Below are 16,501 nucleotides of genomic sequence, written 5' to 3' on the forward strand. Positions count from 1 at the left end.
AAATCCCACTGATTTCTCCTTGATTCACTCCACCTCTTTTGCTTGATTCTCTCCACCTCTCCCAGAATATCTCCACCTCTCCCAAAATATCTCCACACTTCCTAAATCTTCTCATGCTACCCTTTATTCTCTCCTAGTAGATTCTTCTCACCTTTTCACAGGTTCTCTCACATTTAAAGATTCTCTTTTACAGCCTCTTACCAAGGGCTTGTTCCCGCACACACCCTATTCACTTGTATATTTCAACATAAAAGTCACGTATTTGGGAATTGTTAAGAAACTACAAGTGAATGTTTTTGGATTTGAAGTAGAATTAGATGTTCATGTGATGCCAACAAATTCTAAAGCATATCCATTGATTCTTGGAAGGCCATGGCTGATTGCCATAAGGGTAGGGCATGACTGGTGGAGAGGACATCTAATTTTGGGGCTAGACCAACCAGTGAGAAGACAAGTCATATAGTTGATTCCAAAGTAGTACATCAGAAGAAGAAGACAAGGAACCATCTCTATACAGAGGATTAAAAAATAGCGGAGGTTAATCCAGAGGATGATGGGGAAGAGGTCTAGTGCTATTGGATCTTGATTCTGACCTTATGTGTATGTCTGTATAGTTATGTATAGAGGAAAGGGAGAAGCTGAAGCTTGAAGTTGAAATACATCCATAAAAGAAAGAAGTGTTACAAAAGATAATGGTCAAGGATCTAACTGAGGATGAGACAAAGGAGTATATAAGTATGTTGCAGCAGTTTTAGACCTGTTCATCTCCTCTTATGCACAAGTTAGGGGAGTGTCTGCCATGTAGCATCAAATCTGGCTGAAGCCAGAGGATAAGCCATGTGTACAGAGGTTGAGAAGATTGGGGGTTGTACAACAATAGATGTTGAGAGAGGAAGTGGATAAACTGCTAAAAGCAGGATTTATATATCCAGTTAATTCAGAATGGGCTTCTTTAGTTAGTGATCACCCCAAAGAAAAATGAGAAATGGAGAGTCTATGTTGATTTTAAACCTCTGAATGCAGTAACCAAAAGAGATCATAACCCACTGCCTTTTCAAGATGAGATCCTAGATCGTGTGCCTAGACATGAAAGATATAGTGTATGTGATGTTTGTTCAGGATACTTTCATATCTCAATTGCTTTAGAGGACCAGAGGGAAGCAACCTTTATTACCCCCCCTCGGGGTGTTTTGCTTATAGGGTTATGCCCTTTGGGCTAACAAATGCCGCTGCAACTTTTCAAAGGTTTATGAATTTGGTGTTTGAGCCCTATCTAGGGTCCTTCATATGGATTCACTTTGAGAAGTTGAGATTGGCCTTGAAGATCCTTGGATGATCTAGGTTTTGCAGCTTAATCTAGCTAAATGTCATTTGGCTCAAGCCAAGGTTACTCTGCTTGGTCATCTGGTTTCAAAGAATGGAATTGAAGCTGATCCTGAAATGGTGAAAGCTTTGATTTTATTGGAAGCTCCTCAAGATGTGAATCAGTTTTGCTAACTCTTATCCACAAGGTAAGATATCTTGCCAGGTTCATCTTTCTCTTGTCTCAAGCTTTATATTCATTACAACAAGCATCTCAAAGGGATCCTTTCAATTGGCAAGATAAGGAGGAAGAGGCCTTTATGCAAGTAAAAGAGATCTTGAGAGCTTTGCCAGTAGTCATGCCTCCTAACTAGAGCACATAATTTTTTGTGAACCCTAGTGTGGCTGAGGATGTTGTCGGGAGTAATGCTGTGCAGTAGGAGAAACAACACTCTTATATGAGGCCCGTGTATTTTTTAAGCAAAACAAAGACTCAAGGGGAGAGAACATATTCTGAGAGGGCAGAGCAAGTGATGGTGGATTTGGTGTTTTCTCTAAGTAAATTTAAGTCCTATTTACTACCAAAACCTTTTACTATTCTATCCCGTTATTCTCTGCTTCCTCATCTGATCTAGCCAGACATACCTTCTAAGATATTGTTAAAGTGGTTAATTGAACTATGATTGTCCAAGTGATTAATTTAGCTCTCCTAAGTTATCACCTTACCATCTTTTTTTTGGGAAAGAGGCTATGATGCCCATTCAAGTTGAGATTCCCAGTTAATAGTTTCTTCTCTGAAGCATTAAGATAGTGGTTTGGATGTGTATAAAGAGAGATTGTTGGATCTTCAAGAGTTGCAGTTAGCTAAAGAAGAAGCCTTGGACCATTTTATTTAGCTAGGTAATAAAAGAGCTGAACATTTCAATGAGATTGTCAAGGGAAAAGGTCTCAAAGAAGGAGATCTGGTGCTTAGATACAACAAGATTGATAACACTTTCCTGACCAAGTTCTAGGTTAAGTGGGAGGGTCCTTTCAAGGTTGTACGTATATATGAAAATGGTACTTATCAACCAGCTCCATGAGAGCAACCACCTGTAGATAGTCCAACTCCCGCATCTCATCACGGTGCTCTAATTGGTGTTTTGGTAGTAGCGCTCTCCCCAATGCAAATCAATATCTTTACACAATGCAGGAAGGGCATGTAGTTCTTGATGAGGTAGGACATGAGATGCGGAGTCGCATAAGGCAAATATGTGGCATATAGCTCTCCCATGACACTATGATCACATTCCCCCACCTCTCATCAGAGAAGAAAACCCAGATATGCAATCAAATCAAGAAAGAGTTCAAGCTAGTCCTGGCGGGTAGTGAGGAGCCGGGTAGTGAGGAGGTACCAAATAGATGGATCTATGATCTCACGAGAGATTGTATGAATCACAAGTGGTCTGATATCACCCAAGCAATAAAAAGAGGGGGAGGAAAGCCTTGGTACATGACCAAAAGAAATGGGATGAGGAGGTGAGGAATCACGTTGATAACCCCCAACGGTATACGCAACAAGAGGAAGCAACAGACAAAGAAAATGGAGAGCATGGGGAGCTCACACCTTATTGTTGGGAGCGGTGGATGGGACTCATTCTTTGAGTATTTTATAAGAAGGATACATGCTAGTCTTAGCCACTCATGTGTATGTAAAGTGTATAGTTATATGTTTTTATGGGTGTTTGGACACCAAACTACTGAGCTGGAGGAGCGCTATATGTGTTCAAGCATGGCCCCTATGCCTTGCTTGAGGGAATTAAGCACGATGGCAAGAATGTGAATTGGGAAGCTATGGTTTCAATAAGTACTTTGTACCTTTTGAATATATGTTATGAGCTTGTATATCAGTTTAGTTTGTAGGGGCTTATTTGTGGGTATTGCATTGTTTTTGAGAGCAATACTTGATCCCCACCACAGAGGAGACTAGCTCGCAGATGGATACCATGTAGTAAGTCAAGCTTAGAAATTTACCTTGATGGCAAATAAGACTAATTATATTAGTCTCAGATCTTTGTAATAAAACTTGTCCTTGTAAATATTTGGAAATAAAATGATTCAATGTTTTACTCTTTAAAAAAAAAGAGCTTAAGCGTTGTGCAAGTATGCATCTTGTAATCTTAAAATTATTTTTACAATGATGGCCAGGATGATCAGCCCCCACTTCCCGATGCGATTTACACTGATATCTAGAAAAAGAATCTCCTGCTCAAGCAAATGCAACAACCTCCCTCCTTAAGGAGAAGGTTCAAAGATTGAGAAGGATGCTGAAGTCTGGATTGAGGTGATAGACGATTATTTCTCTGCTGCTGCCAGTACTGGAGCAGCAAATCTTTCTATGCTTGCACGATTTCACCTCATCGGAGATCCTAAACTCTGGTGGAAATAGTGGTGCCATGACAAGGGAGTCACTGAGCATTCTCAAACGTGGGAAGACATCAAGTAGGCCGTGAAAGAAAGATATCTTCCCCCATCCCAGCCACTCCCTAAATGAGTTTGTGAAGTTCGTGGGTTTTTTGGAATCATAGGATGGTATAGGATTTTTATCAAAGATTATCTCCAAAGATGGCATCTTAGTAGACACTACTAAGGTCAAAGATAACTAGAGTGGCCACTCCCTAAATGAGTTTGTGAAGTTCATGGGATTTTTCGAATCATAGGATGGTATAGGATTTTTATCAAAGATTATGCCTTGGTAGCTGCACCTTTGATGGATATTCTTAAGAAGGATTGTAAAATAGTGTGGCTGCCAATCCATCAAAACAGTTTTGATCACCTCAAGGTCATTATTACTTCTGCACTAGTCCTGAAACTTCCTGATTTCACCAAGGAATTTGAAGTGGTTTTACTGATGCCAGTAGTCTAGCACTTGGTGGTGTCTTAGGCCAAGAAGGAAGATCAGTCGCTCGCTTATACTTCCCCCACAAGCTGAAGCAATATGAAGCAAATTATGCCACTAGTCTAGCACTTAGTGGTGTCTTAGGCCAAGAAGGAAGATCAGTCGCTTATACTTCCCCCACAAGCTGAAGCAATATGAAGCAAATTATGCCACCCATGATTTGGAGCTCTTTGCAGTTGTTCATTGCCTCAAATTATGGAGACATTATCTTTTGGGGGGCAAATTCCAGCTTGTAACTGACCACAAAAGTGTGAAGTGGATCTTCACATCAACATGCGACAAAGGAGATGGATTGAAATTCTATAAGAATATGACTTCAACATCAAATTCCACCCTGGGAAAGATAATGTGGTAGCAGATGCACTTAGCCGCTGCAAATCCGATTTGACTACTCTAGACTTAGGTTTACCTGTCTTTCCCTGAACTGATACAATGATACTCCCTTGGCTATAGTGAATACTAGTATTTTTTTGCAATTAACTAGTTCATTCCAAGGATCCCATCATAAACTCCTAATGGTGGCAGGACTCTAAAATGACTATGAGTTTGCTCACTACCCAATTTAAAATCAAGGTTTCCTATAGATTGTTGATATATTACTTCCTTCTCACTAGCTAGTTCTACAACCATTCTTCTAGTTGGTTTTTGACTCAAGTTTAATTTTTGTAAACACCTTGGAGAAAGAAATGAATGGGTACTACCACAATCAATCAAAAGATGGAATGGCTTACCATGATGAGTGGATGGGGTTTGAATAACACCAAATTCTTGATTTGGACCTTGGTGTTCTACTGTCGCATGGGCTATAGCATGTTCTTCTTTAGCTATCTCTAGAGTTGGTTCTTCGCTTTTAGCTTAGGCGATGTGAGCAGCTGTTTCACGGCCTCTACCATGTCCACCACCCCTTGCACCTTGATGGATGTGGGTTCCATGGCCTTGATTTGATCTACCTCTTTGAGGTAGAGATGCTACTAGTTTGGGACAGTTGGCCTTGAAGTGTCTCGGCTCGTTGCATTTGAAACAGAGAGGGGCCTCTCTAGAAGAAGTAGCATATGAGATTGGAAGGGAGGGACAATCTCTCAAGTAAATGCACCATGGTATCATGGAATTCAAAATTTGGAGAGAGACATGCCATCTAGTAGATGCACTGGAAGACTAAGAATAATGAGTAGGCTTCACCCTCTTCCTATAATCATTTAGTCACCAATTTAAATTATTCTAGTAAGTTATTTTATAAATTGACATTAGGTAAAACATATATTCCAAAACAATCTCTACTAATAACAAGTCCTAGGAACTAAGATCGGCTCTGATACTTGTAAGGTCCCCCGCTTCCTAAATAAGGGAAATCTTTAAGATAGTCTACTAAGTCTAACTTAGATTTGCTACTCGCTTGACCATGTAAGATATAAGGATATGATTTAGTAGGTATGACCTAGTTCTATCTCGCAGGGGGAGTGTGGTATTTTTAAAGGATTTCTAAAATCAAACCACTCATAGAGTGATCGACTTTAACTCAGGTAACCTCTATTCTTAACTTCTAGAAACAACGCTTTTTTCCTTATCCATGCAAGGCATAGCCGTTGACCTAGTCCTCTAGAGTAGGGTTGCCGAGGGATTTATTTATCTAATGTAGCGCTTTAATTAATTTATTGGAAAGTTACCTGACTAATCGGGTCCACCCGTCCATAGGATATTGATGTTAGGGCATCCCATCCTCCCACTTTCCACCCAACTCGCGCGTTAACTTATTTTCTAATTAATCCTATCACATTGTTTGACATAAATAAAAAAGTTTCTTAATTAAAAGCCTTACACATGGCTCGTTTAAATATACTTTATCAATGATACACAATAATTACAAACAAAGTATTTAAAAAAATAGATATAGTGTTCAAAATTATTCATAGCCAAATCCAGGCTCTTTACTTAAATATTCTATCGATGATCTAGAATTCGGCCTTCTAGCCTCTACGGATTGGGCAATCCTTACGGGACCATACACTCGTTGACAGCTATTGAGAACTCAAGCCAGCTTGTCGCCCTCTCAAGCTCCATCGCTTGATCCTCCCGCCCCTCAAAGGGATGTCTACGTGCTAAGGAGGGCTTATTCACCACACTAGCCTGGGCCTGCAGAACTAGGTAGCATCACAATGCTTTTCTCCATTGGCAAAATCTTATCCTCCCAATGGTATGAGGGATACCTTGGGTCGACTCCGAGCCTCGCTCATGTCATCGCCTGGTTACACAAGCACAAAAACGGGGTTAGCATCCAGGCCTAGAGAATATATACCTATACTTCTTAACTCAATCAAGATAACACGTTACAAACTAAATTTTAGAATACAACAGATTTCATCACTCTCCTTGAGAAAACAATAATTGCACCAAAAATTTTGGTATAAAGAAAAATAGCATCTCTTTCTTAATGTCTTTAAAGTTAACATTGAAGATTAATAAATAAATAAAAATCTTCTTTTAAATGACCAAGCTAACTTGGTCATTATTTCTTTGTGGGGCTCCCAACAAGGGAAGAGATGGGGTGGCATCTAGAGCAACCTCTCTAGACTCATTGATACGCACGTCTCTCAGGGTGGTATTTTAGCACTTTCATGAAGGAGACATTATGCCAGCCGTCTTGTATTCCGAGACATCATGAATCCAATGCTTTAGTCGGATCTCAATTTGGAGCTCATTTGCTCAAGTTATGAGCAAAAAACCCCTAGGTGTGAATCACCTCTGACACAACTCATTGTGTGTTGTGTGGATTATGGATTAGTGCATTATGCTTTGTGTGAGAGTTGAGATGGCTTCCGTCTATGGTTAGGGTTTGTAATATACATTAGGGTTTGCTCCTGTGTGTGTGTCTCCTCCCCCTCTACCGTTCTTTCAACATGGTATCAGAGCCTTGTGCTGTTTATTAGGGTTTATGAGTGAGTGAAGAGAAGAGGGAAAAGAAGCTGTGGAGCTTTGCCATTGGAGCTATGAAGCTTGGAGCACACTGATTCTTATCAGATCTGAGAGCTTGGCCTACCGGGTAAGGTCTTCTAAAAATCCTTGAGCGGATTGCAGGTGATACAGGCAAAAACAAAGCAAATCAAAGCAAAGAAAAATTCTGGTTTTTGGAAGCTTTCCAGTAGAGCTTGGGAACATTGATGTATGGTGGAAATACATGTAAATCTGGCAAAAGACATATGTATTTGACAAAGAGGGATGTATTGGAAACCCATATGCAATCCTTGAACAAATTTTGGAGCAAGTTACATGCATTTGATTGAGTGAAAAACTCTGGTTTTTGAGCTCTCACAAAACAAAGAAAGAGGAGTAAAAAATTGAAGCATTTGGAGCATATTTTTAGTAAAAATCCAACCATTGGTGGATTGCACACATACCTAGGAGTATTGGGGACTTGAATACCTCATCATTTATCATTATAACCCTTCCCAAACCCTCCTACAGCAGGCGGCACAGCTCTCACTGTGAAACAGGGCAGAATTTTGATTATTTTAATATGAGGAGATCGATTCTTACTTGGTTGGTTGATATCTTCCACAATTGCTTTAGCAACTGGATGCTTTACACTTTGGAGAAGAGGGCTATGTGATTGGATTGATGAATTATGCCTAATTGAGCTGGGAATGAGCTGATTAAACAGGCTGTCCACCACTGGTTGTTGCAGAGAAACAGAGCAATTTTAATTGAGCAATTAATCTTTGGTCTTATACAATTGGACAAATTCCTCTTACATGGAGTTGATGGACACTATTTCTAAGCTAATGAATGCCTGGTTGCTCAATTTGGACAAATATTGAAGAAATTAGAGCCAAATTACTACTGTTTTTTTTTTGTTTTTTTGGTTTTTCCCAAATAGAGAAAGGGGTTTTCAAAAATTGATATGTACACATGTCAGATGGAGTTGATACTTTACATTGATGTTGTTTAGGTGTCAATGCAAGTTTCCCATACTTGATTGCACCACTACATTGTGATTTGGAGCCGTGGAAGCGCATCAAAATAGGCTATCTCGGACTGCGTGAGACAGTTCATCTTGGATGCATACAGGTTGATGTTCTACATCAAATTTGAAGATTTGTGGTTACTTTGGAGTATCTGGAACATTCATTGGAGTGTGGTTGAGCTGAGGAAGGCTCATTTACATATTTGAAGTGTACGCAAGGTGTTTTGCATTGAGCAAACATGTCGGATAATCCAGTACAGATTGTTGGTGAGAAGCTAGATAGGAAGAACTTCCAGGCATGGAAGTACAGGATAAAAAGTTTCTTGAAAGGAAAAGGATTTTGGAATCTCATTACAGGTGCTGAGCCAGAGCCAGAGCTACCTTGACAACCTACATGGCAGCAACTTATTGCTCATAAGCAATGGTCAGAGAGAGCATTCAAAGTGCTGCATTATCTATCTATTTGTATTTTTGATGCTATGCTCATACACATACAGGATGTTGAGAATCCCAAAGATGCATGGGATACTTTGGTCAAGATGTTTGATACAGATACGAGTGCTCGCAAGTCTCAATTACGACAGCAGATACACAATGTGAAAAGGATTAAAAGAAGCATACATGATTATGTGCAAGAAATCAAGAAGTTTGCAGATGCATTGGCCACAATAAATGCCCCCATGCCTGATGATGATCTGGTGGATATTACCTTGCATGGTCTTGGCAAGGAATACAAATCTTTTGATACATCTATCTCAGTGAGGAGTACAGGTTTACCAGACTTTGATGAGTTGGTTTCACTCTTGTTGGTTGAGGAAATCAAACTCAGTGATTCATTTCTGGATGCATCTCCTAGCCATGATGATAATGGCAGAAATCAGGCTTTCTACTCACAGAGAGGCTTTAGAGGCAGGGGGAGATTCACATCACGTGGAAGTGGACGTGGTGGTAATGGTCGTGGATGGCAGGACAGGCCTCCACAACAGAATTTTCAGCCTTCATATGGTGCTCGAGGTGGTCGTGGATATGCACCTCAGAGAGGCAGAGGTAACCCCCGTGGTCGAGGACGTTGGCAAGGCCAACAAAATTCTATGCAAGATGTTGAATGCCATTATTGTGGGAAATATGGTCATATGGCGAGAGATTGTTTCCGCAAACAGAATGATTTGAGAGGGGGTAGAGCGCAGCGTGGTGGTCATTATGGTGGAAATTATGTACAACATGGTGGTGGAAACTATGCATCAAGCAGTAATGATGGCACTGCAAATCATTTGTTCGCCATGAAACATGTTGTTGGATCGATGATGACAAATGCTGAGAATGATGATACATGGTATATGGATTCTAGAGCATCAAACCATATGACGTGTCATGGTGAATGGTTTTAGCATATGAAGCCTATGGATGTAAAAGGCTATGTGGAAACAGGAGATGATACTCAGCATGCCATTGCACATGTTGATAGTGTACCATTGGTCATGCACAATGGTCAAACAAAGTCTATGTCTAATGTATTGTACGTGCCTCCTATCACAAAGAGCTTGGCCTCAGTTGGTCAAATGGTTGAACAGGGATTACAGGTTCGTTTCAATGAGCATGGTTGCTTCGTTGAGGACTTCAAACATGGATGTAGAGTTATTGCTAAAGGAAAGAAAGAAGGCAGATTGTTTAAGCTGGATGCTGGAATTCCTGAGCTAAAATTAGCCATGTTCTCAAAGAGCAGAAATGTGGTATAGGACATTGATATGTGGCATAAGAGGATTGGACATGTCAATATACAGAGATTAAAGAACATGCAAACAAGAGGCATTGTCAGTGGATTGCCTAGGTTCAAATATGATGGACATATGCATGTTTGTGAAGCCTGTCAGTTTGGAAAGCAGGCAAGATTGAGGTTTCCTAGAGAAGGAAATATGAGTAGCAGGCCACTTGAGATCGTACATAGTGATGTATGGGGTCCTGCACAAAACCCATCTGTCAAAGGCAGTTTATACTATGTGACATTTATAGATGATTTCAGCAGGATGACATGGATATACTTTCTGAGAGAGAAGAGTGAAGTGTTGAAAAAGTTCATGGATTTCAAAGCTTTTGCAGAAAAGCAATATGGCTGTTGGATTAAATGTTTGAGAACAGATGGAGGTGGTGAATACACCTCAAAAGCTTTTGAGCATTTCTTGAGGAAGCATGGAATAAGAAGACAGTTGACTTGCAGGTATACACCTCAGCAGAATTGTGTGGCTGAGAGAAAGAATAGAGTCATATGTGAAGTGGCTGAGAGAAAGAATAGAGTCATATGTGAAGTGGCAAGGGTGATGTGTAATGAGAAGAGCATGCCAGATTACTATTGGGAAGAAGCATGTGCTACTGCAGTGTATATACTGAACAAAACACCTACAGCAGCCATTCATCGAAGCATGCCAGAGATGCGGCTTACAGGTTACAGGCCAGACATTGGACACCTTAAAGTTTTTGGATGCATAGCTTATGTACATGTGCCTGATGAAAGAAGAAGGAAGTTGGATCCTAAAGCAGAGAAATGTGTATTTGTTGGATATGCACAGGATCGAAAGGCATACAAATGTTATAATCCACAAACCAGACAAGTCGTCATCTCACGAGATGTGGTGTTTGATGAGCTTGCTAGTTGGTACAAAGCAAAAGATGAGGGAGTCATTGAGTCACTTGAAGCAGATGTGCCTGTGAACTTGCCACAAGCAAGTTCTAGTTCTACTACTATGACTGGGCCAACAGCAAGCAGAGGCTGAGAGTAGCAGTGTACGTCCATGGTCAGGACGTTTGAGGCATGAGAGTGTGAGCACTGGGAGTAGTGCTATAGATAAAGGAAAGAAGAAGGTCGAAGGAATTGGAATCACAGGTTATGAGTCATCTAGTTCAGAGAGTTTGGATGAAGAGCTTGGCATACCTATTTTACGCACACCTGGTGCTAGATAGGATAGATATGTGCCACCACATGCTAGAGTTACAAGTGTACAGAGTGACCCGCATGCATTGCGAAGATCCCAGAGAGTCAGATATCCAGTTGACAGATTGACATATCGAGATTTTGCTATGCACTATGCATATATGACATCTATGGTGAAGCATGTGGAACCTACATGCTATACAGAAGCTATTGGAGAGCATGCCTCAAAAAAAAATTTGACCCCTCGGGACAACGGCGGCGGCCGGCATGGGCCCCACCACTGGCGCCGCCCGTGAAAAAAACCGACAATCCACCCGGGACACCCAAGCGTGTACACGACCTAGACGCACCCTCCAGCACACCCCTACATGTACCTCCTCCTCCCAGAACCCTCTATCCACAGGTGTCACGCTCTCTCTCTCTTGGGGACACCTCCACTCCCATGTGTCACACTTTCTCTCTCCTCGAGACACCTCCACCCCCAGGTGTCTCACGCCCACACTCTCTCCCAGACACCTACACCACCCAGGTGTCACCTTCCTGCACCCGGATGTCCACCCTCCAGCACCTATAAAAGGACCCTCCTAGCCCCCTTATCCATACAAGCCCCCAGCAAGGCCCTACGCGCAAGCCCTCCCTCAAGCTCTAGGACATGTCCTACACTCTTCTCCCCCCCTGTGTGAATAGACTTAAAGGTGCTTCTCCTCCAACCCTTGCCTTACTCTTCCCTAGGCCTCCCTAGACGTACACTCTTCTCAAGAGCTCTCCAAGTTAAGGACACCCTCTCAATCCCCCCCCCATATGCGGCGACTTAAACTTAGGCTAAGAGGTCGTTCCTACCCATAAGCCCAACAAGCTTTTCCTACCCCAAACGGAATCCGTTTTTGAATCCGTTTGAACCAGTAGAATTCCCTCTTTTCTCTCCACGTTCCCAACCTCTTATATTCACCCCATTCTCTCTCTATCCTCTTAAAACTATAGTACTCCTATGGCACCGAAACGCCGCCGAAATGAAGAACCACGCGCTGCCCAAGGAGGGAATGAAGCGAATCGCGTCCCTGCAATCGACTTCGCCCCTCTTGAAGTGAATAGGCACGAAAACGATAACCAGGTTGGTTATTTAACAAGTTTAAGTAAAATTCTCTCTTATAAAGCTTAATGCAAGGATTCGAAATAATAGGAAAGGAACCAAGGTTAAACCCCTAGTATAGATGGCCTAAAGTACCTTATGGTTACTCTTAAGTAAAGTTATAAGAAAATAATCTTGCTTTTGAATCATTGTCTTTCCGAAACGATGGTTTTTGTTAATGTGTGAATTTATTGAATAAAGGCTATGTCTCTTTTTATTGGATACACTGCTGGTTTATAGCTAACATGCAGGCACAGCTTCTCCCCCCCCTTAGCTAACTCCGTGCTTGCCTGTGTAGCCGGGCGGAGGATATAGCGAGGCCGGGAGTCGGCCCAGGGCAATCCCCTCCTATGCCACTGGGAATTGGATTTCACCACCAGGGTGATGTATATATGCTGCCTAGTTCTGTGGGTCCAGGCTAGTGCGGTGACTTAACCCCCACCTCATGAGGAGACATCCCCTCTGAAGGGCGAGAGGGTTTGGTACAAGCGCAGTACCTGAGGGGGTGACAAGACGGCTTGGCCCTCATCGGTTGGCTGACGACGAGGGGAGACGGTCCGTGAGGTTTACCCATGTTGAGATATCGAGCTCTAGTGAGGCAATGGACACTGATGACCCGCCTGGGGGATAGGCCCCGCACTTACACCACTGGCATGGTTGGTGAGATCTTGGGTGATATGCGGCCAGTGGGATGATAGGCTGTGTGACAGTCACTCTAGAGACTGGCATAGTTATAGCGCCAGCTCATTTAGTCGGGTTCACACTATAGAGAACTCGTGTATGTATTGGTTGAGTACCTTTCATATTGTGTGTACTCTTATTCTTGTAAAATGGTGTGTTGAGTGTTGAGTAGAGAAGAAGAAGATTTTCAGCCTCTCACCTTGTGTGGTCTCTATTAGGGTTTTGTGAGTGTGTGTGTGTGCTTGCAAGAGCTCAAGCTCTCTTCCCCCCTGCATCTTTTCATGGTATGAGAGCCTGGTTCATGCTAAGGGCTGAGCTGCAAGCAAGAGAACCACAAGAAGCGGTACGAGGGTAAGAGCTTCAACTACTCTTCCCTATTGTGTTGGTGACTACACCCTTGTCGGGAGCTCTACGGGAGGCACCGGCAAACGATCTCTGATTGAGGAGCTTTCTTCGCGGGAGTGAAGCTATAGGGCAACTATATAGTCCTATGGACTGAAATTTTCGGGCCGAAAACGCATTTCGGGCGCGTCTGGACCTCCGTTTTTCAGAAAGCAAGCGATTTCGAGCACTGTGGGTAAGTCATCGATTCACTGCAGAACTCTGTTTTAAGAACTGCAGGAAGACAGATTGACTGTGCAGACACTGTGGGTGCTGCAAAGAGGTCTACAGTCGCCATTGGGTGTATGTATGCACATTGAAGTCACTGGTTGTGACATTTGAGAGTACTACAGTACCGCTGTGCAGAAAATACAGCATTTGTGCAGAAAAACCAGAGTGCAGTTTCTGGTAAAATTGTGTGTTTGGCAAGATGTCTAATGATGGCATAACACAGATTGTGGCTGAGAAGCTGGATAAGAATAACTTCCATGCTTGGAGGTTCAGGTTGACGAATTTCTTGATGGAAAAAGGCTATTGGGACTACATAGAAGGTGAACATGAAGAGGCACCACTGCTGCAGATGTGAAAGAGTTTAAAGACTGGAACCAAGGAGCCAGGAAGGTTATGTATTGGCTTTCCATTAGTATACAAGACACCATGATTGGGCATATTCAGGATGCCGAGTCCCCCAAGGAGGCGTGGGACACCTTGGTAAAGCTTTATGAAACAAATACCAAGGCTCGTAAGATACAGTTGAAGAATGAACTTCACACTGTGGAGAAAAAGAGCATGTCTGTGAATGACTATGCGCTGAAGATAAAGGGTATTGTGGAATCCCTTGCATCTATTGGTGTGTCAGTAGATGATGATGACAAGGTGGAAGTCTGTCTACGTGGTCTCGGGCCACAATACAAGGCGTTCAAGACGTCTATCCAGACTCGGGAAAACATTCCCAACTTTACAGATTTGGTGTCTATGCTGATTATTGAAGAGAAGAGCTTGGGTGAAGACCAACAGTCTTCACAAAGCAAAAACAGTTCAGAGCAACAGGCCTTCTACACGAGTTCAAGAAGAGGACGAGGTAGAGGAGGCCGTGGACGCGGTCAAGGAGGTGGCCAAACAGGTAATCAGAATTATGGCCAGCAGGAGCAGCAGCAACAACAGTCCCAGAATCAACAACAACAACAACAACACGCAGGTGGAAGAGGCAAATTCAGAGGCAGGGGGAGTCAAAGAGGCCGTGGAAATTGGCAAAGGCAATATAATGATGCACGTGAATGCTATTATTGTGGTAAGCCTGGACATGTGCAGTCAGAATGTTATAAGAAGCAGGCTGACATGCAAAATGGGAAAGTGCAGCAAAACAACTATGCATCCTCAAGGAGAAATAATGAGGATAATGAAAGGTTGTTTGTTATGCAGCATGTTGTGAATGCCATGTCTGAAAATGTTGATGCAGCACAAAAAGATAATGTATGGTATGTGGATTCAGGCGCTTCGAACCACATGACGAGTCATGGGGAGTGGTTCAAGGAGATGAAAAACCCGAAAAGACCAGGTTTTGTGGAAACAGGGGATGACACTGCTCATCCAATTGCCCACATTGGAGATGTGCCATTGTCTATGCAGGATGGCAAAGTGAAGTACCTTGCAGATGTACTTCATGTACCAAACATAACAAAGAATCTGGTTTCAGTTGGCCAGATGATTGAGCAGGGTTTGCAGGTTCGGTTTAACCCTGATGGATGTTATGTTGAAGATTTTAAAGACAAGTGCAGGTTGGTTGCAAAAGGCAATAGAGTGGGCAGAATGTTTACGTTGGATGTAGACATGCCTGAGATGAGTGCTGCGATGTTTGCAAATGGTTCACGAATTGTTGCAGACACAGACATATGGCATAAAAGAATTGGACATGTGAATGTGCAGAGATTGAAGTCTATGCAGACAAAAGGAATTGTGACAGGGCTGCCAAAATTTAAAGTGGAAGGTATGCATAAAATCTGTGAAGCATGCCAATTTGGGAAGCAAACAAAGCATGTGTTTCCACGTAACAGATATGTGAGCAGAAATGCACTAGATGTTGTGCATTCAGATGTATGGGGTCCTACGAAGACCATATCTATGGGAGGCTGCAGGTATTATGTGACTTTCATTGATGACCACACAAGGAAAGTGTGGGTATATTTCATGAAGGAGAAGAGTGAGGTGTTCACTCACTTTCAGAATTTCAGGTTTTTGGTTGAAAAGCAAACAGGAAAATATGTAAAGTGCCTAAGGTCAGATGGAGGGGGAGAGTACTTCTCCAATGAGTTCTCTGAATATTTGAAGAAGAATGGTATTCGGAGACAGTATACATGCAGATACACTCCGCAGCAAAATGGAGTTGCTGAGCGAAAAAACAGGCACATTGCTAAGATTGCGCGAGCATTGATGGAAGAGAAGAATATGCCGCATTGCTATTGGGCTGAGGCTGTTTCTACAGCAGTATATATCATGAACAGGACTCCAACTGTAGCCATACATGATGTAACTCCAGAGGAGAGGTTTACTGGCAGAAAACCAGATTTATCTCATCTGAAAGTCTTTGGATGCATTGCATATGTGCATGTGCCAGATGAGCTGAGAACTAAGCTGGATCCGAAAGCTGAAAAATGTGTGTTTATTGGATATTCCCTTGAGCAAAAGGGATACAGGTGTTATGACCCTGCTACACGTGAGTTGAGGGTAAGCAGGGATGTTGTCTTTGATGAGATGAGCAGCTGGTATGCTGCTGAAAAAGAAGCTGTCGGGGCTGATGTGAGTGGAAGTGTGGTTGCACAGAATGCAGGTCAGCAATCACAGTCTTTGAGTGGACCAGGAGAGTCCTCATCTAGTGGGTCTGTTGATAGACCATGGAGTGGCAGGCTGCGTCATAATACCAGCCCTGCAAATGTGATTAGTACATCACGTTAAGGAAAAGAGAAAGTGGTTGAGCCCCTTGGTATGCCTGACATTTCTACAGGGCATTCTCTAGTGGCTCAGGTATGAGCCTTGATGAGGAGCTTGGGATCCCAGCTATGAGAACACCTAGTGTAAAGAAGGCTATGGAAGCCATGAATGAAAAGCTGCGAAGATCAGGGAGAGTGAAGAACCCTGTGTAGAGATTTACATATGATGGTTATGTGGCACATCACTATGCATATATGG

Source organism: Cibotium barometz, chromosome 14 (genome assembly GCF_041138505.1).
Source record: "Cibotium barometz isolate CiBa-2024 chromosome 14, ASM4113850v1, whole genome shotgun sequence".
In the NCBI taxonomy this organism is placed as follows: Eukaryota; Viridiplantae; Streptophyta; class Polypodiopsida; order Cyatheales; family Cibotiaceae; genus Cibotium; species Cibotium barometz.